The following is a 10,167-nucleotide window of genomic DNA, read 5'->3' on the forward strand; positions in this document are numbered from 1 at the left end:
TTGTGTTTGGGGTCAAGTTCATAAAATCCTCTCTGAGGTCAAGGTCCATAAGTTTTATACCTATGTTTTCTTCCACGTGTTTTATTTTATCAGGTCATTATTTGAGTATTTAGTCCATTTGAGTTATTTCTTGTGTATGGTATCAACTAGCATTCTAGTTACATTCTTTTACATGTGGCTTTCTAATTTTTCAACACGATTTATTGAAGAGGCTTTCTTTTTTCCATTGTGTGTACCTGGCTCCCTTGAAACTTATTTACACAGCTACATGTGGGTTTATTTATGGGCTCTCAATTCTGTTACATTGGTCTGTGTGTCTGTTTTTTTCTGCCAATACCAAACTGTTTTGATTATTGTAGCTTTGTAGTATAATTTGAAGTCAGAGAGTGTGATGCCTCTAGCTTTGTTATTTTTTCCTCAAGATTGCTTTGATTATTCAGGGTCTTTTGTTGTTCCATAATAATGTGATGAGTATCCTTTTAATTGAAGTACAACTTTATTCCGATTCTAAATGGAAAGGAATGTGAATGACAGTAACAAACAAGATTTCACCACCGAGTATTGTGATGTGAATATAGCAGTCTTGTATTTGAATCTCAATAAGGAAACAACTACTTTCCAAAACATCTAAATATGCAGGTCCAAAAAATGAAGGTATTTTTTAACTGCCACATTCACTTTGAAACTCATTCATCTCCTTCAGCATCTGCAAAATTAAGCACATGTTCTGCTTAGCTATAAAATAAAGTGGCAAACACCCTGCACCACTGACATCACAGGACAGTTGCCTATAAAACTAGACTTCTGACACTCAGCTCCTGCTTCACCTTCTCAGATGATGTCATCCACATCTGGCAGAGCAGTAGTCTGAGCAACCTCTAGATCATGCTCAATTGTGCTGCCAAAGCTGGGTCCATGACAGCGTCTGGTGGAGAAAGAGCAGGCATGGCAACAAACTCCAAATTAGGTTCTCCTATTAGTTTTCTAGCAAGCCGGAAAAAGGGCTTTTCAAAGTTGTAGTTACTTTTGGCAGAAATGTCATAGTACCAAAGATTCTTCTTTCAATCAAAGACAAGTGATTCTGCATTAACTTTCTTGTCCTTACTATCCACTTTGTTGCCACATAACATGATGAGGCTGTTTTCACATAGTCGTACCAAATCTCTATGCCAGTTAGGTGCGTTCTTGTAATTAACTCTTGATGTTACACCAAACATTATAATGGCACACTGGGCTTGGATGTAATAGCTATCTCTCAGTCCACCAAACCTCCTGACCAGCCATGTCCCATACACTGAACTTAATAGGTCCTCTGTTTGTGTGGAACACCAGGGTGGACCGCAACACCCAAGGTAGCAATATACTTTTTAAATTCACCAGTCAGAAGACATTTCACAAATATAGTTTGTCTAGTCCCACCGTCAGTAAACAATACAAGTTTGAACTGAACTTGGGGTTCTCCTTGGGCAGCCATCGTGTTGTTACTTCCTGAAGCATCTCTGGGTCCATCTGATTGAGAGCTCCAAATGTCATGAATCTTTGTTCTCTTTTTTGAAAAATGCCTTTGAGATTTTAAAGGGGATTGCATTAAATCTCTATATTGCTTTGGGTAAATGGTCATTTTAACTATATTAATTCTTCCAATTCATGAATATGAAATATCTTTTCATTTCTTTGTGTCTTCTTCAATCTCTTTCAACAATGTTTTGTAGTTTAAGTATATAGGTCCTTCAGTTCCTGTGTTAAGTTTATTCTTAGGTATTTTATTCATTTGTTGTAATTGCAAATGGAATGGTTCACTTCATTTCTTTTTCTGATATTTCTTTTTTAGTATATAGGAACATGACAGATTTGGGTACATTGATTTTGTATCCTGCAACTTCACTGCATTTTATTGTTTCTAATAGTCTTTCGGTGTAGTCTTTCGGGTTTGGTATATAGACAATCATGTTGGCTGAAAAAAAGTGACAATTTGACTTCTTCATTCCCAATTTGGATGTTTTTTAATCTCTTTCTCTTTCCTGATTGGTCTGCCTACTACTTCCAGTACGATTTTGAGTAAAAGCGACAAGAGTGGGCATCGTTATCATGTTTCTGATCTTAGAGGAAAAACTTTCAGTTTTTCACCATTGAATATGATATTAGCTCAGGGTTTGTCATATATGGCTTGTATTCTGTTAAGGTACTTTCCTTGTATTGAGTGTTTTATCCTAAATGGATGTTTTATCTTACCAAAAGCTTTTCTTCATTTGTTAATATGAGCATATGACTTTTATTATTTATTTTGTTAATGTAGTGCATTTTATTGGTTGAGTTGCATTTGTTGAACCATTCTTGTGCTCCTGAAATGAACCCCAATTGATCATGATGTGTTACCTTTCTAATATATTATTGTATTCAATTTGCTGGTATTTTGTTTTAAATTTTTGCATCGATATTCATTAGAGATATTGGTCTGTAATTTTCTTCTTTACGTTGCCCTGCCAGGTTTTGATATCAGGGTAATATTGGAATCATGAAAGGGATTAGGAAGTATACCTTTACTTCAATTTTTGGAAAAGTTTGAGAATAATAGATACTAAATATTCTTCGAAAGTTTGGCAGAATTCACTAGTGAAGCCATTTGGTCTGGACTTTTATTTTTTAGGAGTTTTTTGATGACTTTTAATCTCTTTACCTTTGATCGGCCTATTTAAATTTTCCAATTTTTCATGATTCAGACTAGGAAGTTTGTATATTTCTAAGAACATGTCCATTTTTCCTAGGTTATCAAATTCGGTGGCATATAACCTTTCATAGTATTCTTGTATTGTCCTTTGTATTTCTGTGATGTCCATTGTAACTTCTTCTTTTTCATTTGTGATTTTGTTTGTTTGAATCTTTTCTTTTTTTCCTTAGTGAGTCTAGCCAGAAGTTTGTTGGTTTTATTCATTTATTTAAAAAAAAAAACAACTTCGTGTTACATTGTTTTTTTCTACTGTCTTTTTTGTTCTCTATTGCATTTAATTCTGCTCTAATTTTTATTATTTCCTTTGTTCTGTAGACTTTTCGTTTTGTTTGTCTTAAAGGTAATGTGTTTATTTAGATTTTTCTTTTTTCTTTGTCTTTATTGAAATGTAATAGAAAATTAGTTGCTGTATTTACACTATACAATTCAATGAGTTTTTTTTCCAATTATAGTTGACATACTATAATAATCTAGTTTCAGTTGTATAGTATAGTGATCAGAGATCCACAAACTCTCAGTGACCACCCCACTAAATCTAGTACACCTCTTCCCCCTTGCATAGTACAACATTATTAACCAGCTTCCCCATACTACACTTTACAACTCCATGTCTATTCTGCAACTATCCATTTGTACCTCTTAATCATTTTGCCGTTTTTTTGTTGTTGTTGTTTGTTTTTGTTTTTTTTTTGTCACCCCCAATGACCTCCCATCTACTATCCCTCTAAATATTTTCTGTATTGTCTACAGGCATGCCACCCTGAACGAGTCAGATTCCGTCTGATCTCGGAAGCTAAGCAGGTATGGGCCTGGTTAATACTTGGGTGAGAGATCACCTAGGAAGACCAGGGGCCATAGGCAAAAAAAATTGAAATAAAAAAATAAGAGATTGTAAGCTGACAAAGTCCTTGCAATCTGTGAAGTCAACCAAGGATTGCCTCACCTAAAAAATTAATTAATTAATTAATTAATTAATACTCTTTGTATCTATGACTTTATTTCCACTTTTGTCGTTGTTCCTGATTTTGTTCTTTAAATTCCACATATACGTAAAATCATGCGATATTTATCTTTGTCTACCTGACTCATTTCATTCAGCACAATACTGTCTAGCTCCATCAAGGCAATACATTGTTCCATCACTTTCCTTTTAGTCTCTGTGTGTCTTTTAACCTGAAGTGAGTTCTTGTAAACAGCATATGTAGGGGTCTTGTTTTCTTATCTATTCAGCCACTGTATCTTTTGGTTGGAGCATTTAATTCTCTTCCATTTGAGGTACTTGTTGATAGGAATGTGGTTATATATCATTCTTTATTCCTGTTTTTGATACATGTTTTTCTTTCTTAAAGAAGTCCCTCCAACATTTTCTGTAATACTAGCTTTGTGATGATAAATTCTTTCAGCTTATCTTTGTCTAGGAAGTTTTTATCTGTCTTTCAACTCTAAATGAGAGCTTTGCTGAATAAAGTATTCTTGATTGTAGCTCCTGGGTTTTCATCAGATTAAATATTTTGTGCCAAGCTCTTCTGTCTTGCATAGTTTCTTTTGAGAAATAAGTTGCCAGTCTTATGGGTGCTCCCTTGTATGTGAGTAACTGCTTTTCTCTTGCTATTTTTAAGATTCTCTCTTTGTATTTAACCTTTGGCATTTTAATTATGTTGTGTCTACGTGTGGGCCTCTTTGGCTTCCTGGTTTGGGGGACTCTCTGAGCTTCCTTTTATGTCTATTTCCTTCTTCAGGTTAGGGAAGTTTCCCATCATTATTTCTTCAAATAGATCTTGAACATTTTGTTCTACTTCAGGTACTCCTATGACATGGATATTTTTACCTTTAATAGTGTCCCATAGGCTCCTTAAATTATTATTATAGTCTTGACTTCTTTTATCTTGCCATTCTGATTGAGTGGCCTTGACTTTCCCATCCTCTATGTAGGTCATTTAATCCTCTTCTTTATTCACTTTGTTTATTCTATTTACTATCCTTCTCATCTTATATAATGTGTTCATTTCTGAGTGATTCCCTTTTATAATTTCCATTTCCATTCTTTGGTTTTTTATTTTTTTGTTGAAGTTCTCACTGAATTCATCTACACCTCCCACAAGTTAATTGAGCATCTTCATAACCAGTTTTGAACTCTGCATCTGTTAGATTGCTTGACTTCATTATTTCTGGATCTCTGTTCTATTCTCTCATATGGTTCCTGCTTCTTTGTCTTCCCATTTTGGCTGCCTTTCTGTGTCTGTTTTTATGTGCTTAGCAAATCTCTTAAGTCTCCCTGTCTTACTACTGTGGCTTTGTGTAGAAGATGTCCAGTGGCACAGTCCAGAGCGGGGTTCAGAAGCAGGGCAAATTTAGCTCAAACCTGTGTCCCTCCAGGGCCACTTGTTAAGATTCAGCAAGCAATCCACAGGTGCTATGCTTAAAGTTGCCTCAAAAGGCCACACCAAAAACCAGGGCAATCTGCCAACAGCGTGAATCTAGGCACTGCTCAGCAAAGGGCACTTGAGTAAGCAAGGACATACCTGGATGTGGCTTGGGTGTGGCCGCGAGTTCGGAGAGGTGGAGTTTCAGGGAATCTTTTGGGCAGAGCAATCTCTGTTATCCAGTTTGATAACATCTCCAGCTATGATTCTGTAGATTCTGCTCACTGGAATATGGGAGGGCTCAGCAGAGGAACATGGATACCACCGGCACTTCTATACAGAGTGAGTCTCACTTATGCCCTCAGTCTGACAACTCAGTGTCCCCCTATAAATCCCTGGTGCTCCCTACGCAGCTGAACAGGCACTGGTGCTCAGAGCGAGTAGGTCTGTCACTGAGAGTCCTCTCACAGACACAGCCCCTTTAAGTCGTGTCTGCAGCTGCCACTGCCATAGCCTCTGTCCCACTTAGCCATTCAGGACTGGGCAGGCTCGTGTTTTCGCCCCATCCTACCTTCTACCGTTCAAGGTGATTTCTTAGATTCTCCCTAATTGTATGGCTTGTTCATCTAGATCTCAGGCGATATTTCTTTGCTCTTTGTTCCTTGTTTCTGTCACAACTTTGATTTGGTCACCAGAGGGATGAACAGAGCCTTTGTCATGTATGCCATTTTTTTTCTGTCCTCAATTTTTCTTGTTTTTCGAGGCTGGCCTGTGATGCTATAAACTTCTCTATTATCACTTCTTTCACTGCATCCTCAAATTTTGATATGTTGTAGGATTTTCATTTGTCTCTGTGTGTATCTTTCGTGGTCTTATATTTATTATTTGGCCCAGTCATCATTCAGAAGCATTTTGTTTAGTGTCCACAGATTTGTGGTTTTCCCATATTTCTTTTTGCAATTGATTTCTAGTTTCAAAGGATTGTGATTAGAGAATGTGCTTGGTATGGTTTCAGTCTTCTTAAACTTGTTGAGACTAGATAGTGCCTCAACATATGGTGTATCCAAGAGAATGTTCCATGTGCATGAGAGAAGAATCTACTTTCTGCTGTTCTAGGATGAAAAACTCTGTAAATATTGAATATGTTCCTTTGGTCTAATGTGTCATTTAAGGTTGATAATTCCTCAACTAATTTTACTTTATAGATTATCAATCCATTAATGTTCATAGGATATTTAAGTACCCTAATATTATTGTACTCTAGTCAATTTCTTCCTTTAATTCTCTTGGTAATTGCTTTATGTCTTTCAGTGATCCCAGGCTGGGTACATATACATTAATAAGTGGTATGTCTTCTTGGTGTATTGTCCCCATTATCATTAAATTGTCCACCTTTGTCTCTTGCTACCTTTTTATCTTAAAATTGATTTTGTCTGATATAAGTAAGGTTACAGCACTTTTCTCTGTATGCCATTTGCTTGGAATATCATCTTCCACTCCTTCACTTTGAGTCTATGTCTGTCTTTGCAACTGAGAAGGGTCTCCAAAAGGCAGCGAATAGTCAAGTCTTGTTTTTTGATCCATCCCACTACTCTATGCCTTTTAATTGGTGAGTTCAGTCCATTTACATTTAGGGTGATTATTGATATATGCGAATTTCCTATAGCCATTTTATTTTTTTGTTTTCAGGCAGCTCTGTGTCCTCATTGTTTCTTTGCCCTTGGGTTTCTGTCTCCTATTTTAGTTTGATGGTATTCAATAATTTTTCCTTTGCTTTATCTCTTTTTTTGTTACTCATCTAAGTTCTAGATTTTTGTTTTGAGATTACCATTAGGTTTATGCAAAAAAGTGTAATATGTACAACGGTTCTTTTTCTTCTGATTGCATCTTATCGCCATTGACCTGTGCAAGTTTAGTTCTCTCCCCAATCACTTTTTATATTTTTTTGTCACAAATTATCCCTTTATGCTCACAATTTATCTCTTTTATGCTGTGAGTTTATTTGTAAAAGGAGGAACTATCGTCTTCTTTTTTTAAATGTATTTTTTTTACCTCTTTTAACCTTTATGCTAGATGTAAGCATTTAATACCCTCTTCTGAACAAGGGTTGCAATTTCTTGCTTCTGTCTGCTTGTTATTTATCTTACTTGCAATTTTCTATCCTTTTGTCTTTTTATTTCAGATAGAAGAGCACTTTTCAGCATTTCTTGTTATGCGGATCTTGTGGTGGTAAATTCTTGCAGCTTTTGTCTGGAAAAGTCTTCGTTTCTCCTTCATATCTAAAGGATAAATTTGCTGGATATATTATTATTGCCTGGCGATTTCTCTCTTTCAATATTTTAAATATTTGATTCTAATTTCTCTTAGTTGTAGGGTTTATGCTGAAATATCTAATGATAATACAATGAGATTTATAAATTACCCTCTTTTTCCCCTACCTGCCTTGATAATTCTTTTTGTGTCATTAATTTTTCACAGCTTTTATATTATGGTCTTGGAGAAGGACTTCTTGGATTGAGATATTTAGGTGTTCTATTAACTTCTTGGATTTGAATATCCAATTCTTTCTATAGGTTGGGGAATTCTTGTCAGTTATTTATTCAAATAAGTTCTCTGTACCTTTCTCTTCTGGTATACTCATTATTCTTATCTTGCCCTTTCTAATGTAATCTGACAGTTCTTGTAGAGTTCTATATATATTTTTATAAGATTTTTCTTTTCATTTTCAGCTAACTATGTTACCAACTTTTACTGGCTCATTTAAAAGAGCACTTCTCATTCGCAAGTAAAACAATTAAGATATAAGCTTGTAAATTTAATAGAATTTGTAAATTTAGGGAATTAAGCTTGGCTATTATTATTTATTATAGAATCCTGACATCTACCTATAAAGTTATTTGCCACTTTTTCTTCCTTCTTTACAAAACTCAAAATATATCTTAAGAATTAGCTGTGAAAATGACAATATTTGAGGGAATCACTTGTGTATTTATTTTTGTGTTAAAATCTCTATTTTGAGATAGTAAAGAACAGATCGGGCTCCTCAGGGGGGATAAACAGATTTAAGGTCATTAAGTGGAAGTATTTAGATTCGTGGATCACCTGATCTTTTCGAGATGTTTCTTATAGATTGGTGAAAAGCTCTAAAGCTTAGAAACAGAAACAAATTGAGTCTTAAAAGCCAAGTGATTGAAACGAAGAGCCATCTGACAAGTTTGTTATCTTCTCCTACACTTCTGGTAAGTGGAAACAGATCCTGTATAGAGAGCATGCCTTCTAGATGCTTCAGAGAAATGACCGGGAAGACAAGAATCGCCAGATTTCAGGCTGGCCCACCTTCAAGGTGTCTCATAGAGATTCTTTAATGCTGAGAAGTGACCAGATTTCACAGGAGACCACAGAGAAAAAGCACGCTCCCATCGGCTGCTATCACTGCTGTTCTTGACTGTGTTATCCTTTGAAAAAGAAAAACAATCAAGTTTAGTTACCCGGGTAACAAGTTCTTATTCTAGCACCCGTTTACCTACTAGAGAGTTCCTTGATATTGTGGGTCAGACATTTTAGAGGGCATTGATCCCGGGGAGGCATGAGGAGGATGAATACATTTCTGAGTAATTTTTTAACAAAAGTTTATCCAACAGAGATATTTGAGAAACAAACTCCCTACTACGTAGAAGTGAAAGCATCCAGAAATATATATATATATATTTTTTTATTTAGGAACAAAAATATGTATTTGTTTAGAAGAATTTTCACAAAAGATCAGTGACTGGAGGTAATGATGCATCTGGACCTGGCTCATAGTATTTCTCTTTCATGATTTTTTTGTGGCATCCCAGGCCTTATGTGGCTGTTGCCATCCTCGTCCCCAGGCCAAATGCCTCTTTGTCAGGCTTAGGGCAACCCCGAGGGCTGCTTATCTAAAGACAGGTGCTCTCGTCCACTCTTGTCCCTTGCTGTCCAGGTGGACACACATCATCATCTACAACTGAGGGGTGTTGATTTTATTAACTAGCTCTCTTTCGCAGTACGCAGTTCATATATTCTGTAATCATGTTTACCACTGCCTTCTTTTACAATCTTGAGGTAGAAGTAAATAACTGGTATTAATATCATCCTACTTGAAAAGCAAAGCATATGAATTTTGTTTTCTGTGACAGTGGTCTTAGTTTTAGCCAACCAAGGTTTTCAGAGACCTGACCAGAGCTCACAGAGACTTAAGGATAAAACTATGGCAGCTGGTAAAGTCGTTCCTCATAAATTCAAGTCATCTCATAGAATCACAAAATTGAAGACCATCCCACAGTATAAGGAAGATCTTGAAAGGAGAGTGACCTGAGCAGAGACATTTGTCAGCAATGCACTAATAGTGCTAATGTCCTTTAATGACATCCTTCTCTGTATTACAGATGTCTTAGCCACAAATGACTTACAAGTATAATCATTTTATGAAAGCAGAAAGAGGGTTGAATATGCTTATTCAGGTCTAACATAATTTGAAAACATCTCCACTGAATAAAATAGACATTTTAATATTTTCATTCAATTTTTTTACTCTACTGCAAATCTTCCTTTATATGATCACCTAGAGGGCCAGCCACATTTAACAATGCTGTGCTGTGTATTATAAAGTGATATCTCTCTAAGTGGATAATAAAGGATACTGTTTTACAAAAAGATTCTGTGGCTAAAAAAGTAGGAATTTTGGGTCAAACAAAGCAGAGTTTCATCACTTGTCTTTTGTTACTATTCCATGGAAAAAAATCAGGAATTTTAGAGTCATTGTTTAAGAAAGGCTTGAAAATTTCTAAGGAAGACAATAGATATTAACTATATATAGTAAATGGAATAAAGTTTAACTGAAAATTAAATGAAAGGACCGTCTATTTTTTTTTTTGGTAACATGAATTAGACCAGAGTAAATTTACATTTTAATGAATATAAAATGTTTTTTATCCCCAATAATGAGATGAAAGCGATCAATCTTTATTTGAAGAAACTCAGAAAAAGTTATTTTCATGCTCTAGTGTCAGGCTCCAGTTTTGTGTGTGTGTATGTGTGTGTGTGTGTGTGTGT

The 10,167-nt window shown here is 35.5% G+C and overlaps 1 pseudogene; it reads right to left on the reverse strand.

Moving 5' to 3' along the window:
- Positions 1 to 831: 831 nt before the first annotated feature.
- On the reverse strand, positions 832 to 1,489 carry LOC102877894 (annotated as a pseudogene).
- Between the last annotated feature and the right edge of the window lie 8,678 nt (positions 1,490 to 10,167).

Source organism: Pteropus alecto, unplaced genomic scaffold (assembly GCF_000325575.1).
Source record: "Pteropus alecto unplaced genomic scaffold, ASM32557v1 scaffold554, whole genome shotgun sequence".
In the NCBI taxonomy this organism is placed as follows: domain Eukaryota; kingdom Metazoa; phylum Chordata; class Mammalia; order Chiroptera; family Pteropodidae; genus Pteropus; species Pteropus alecto.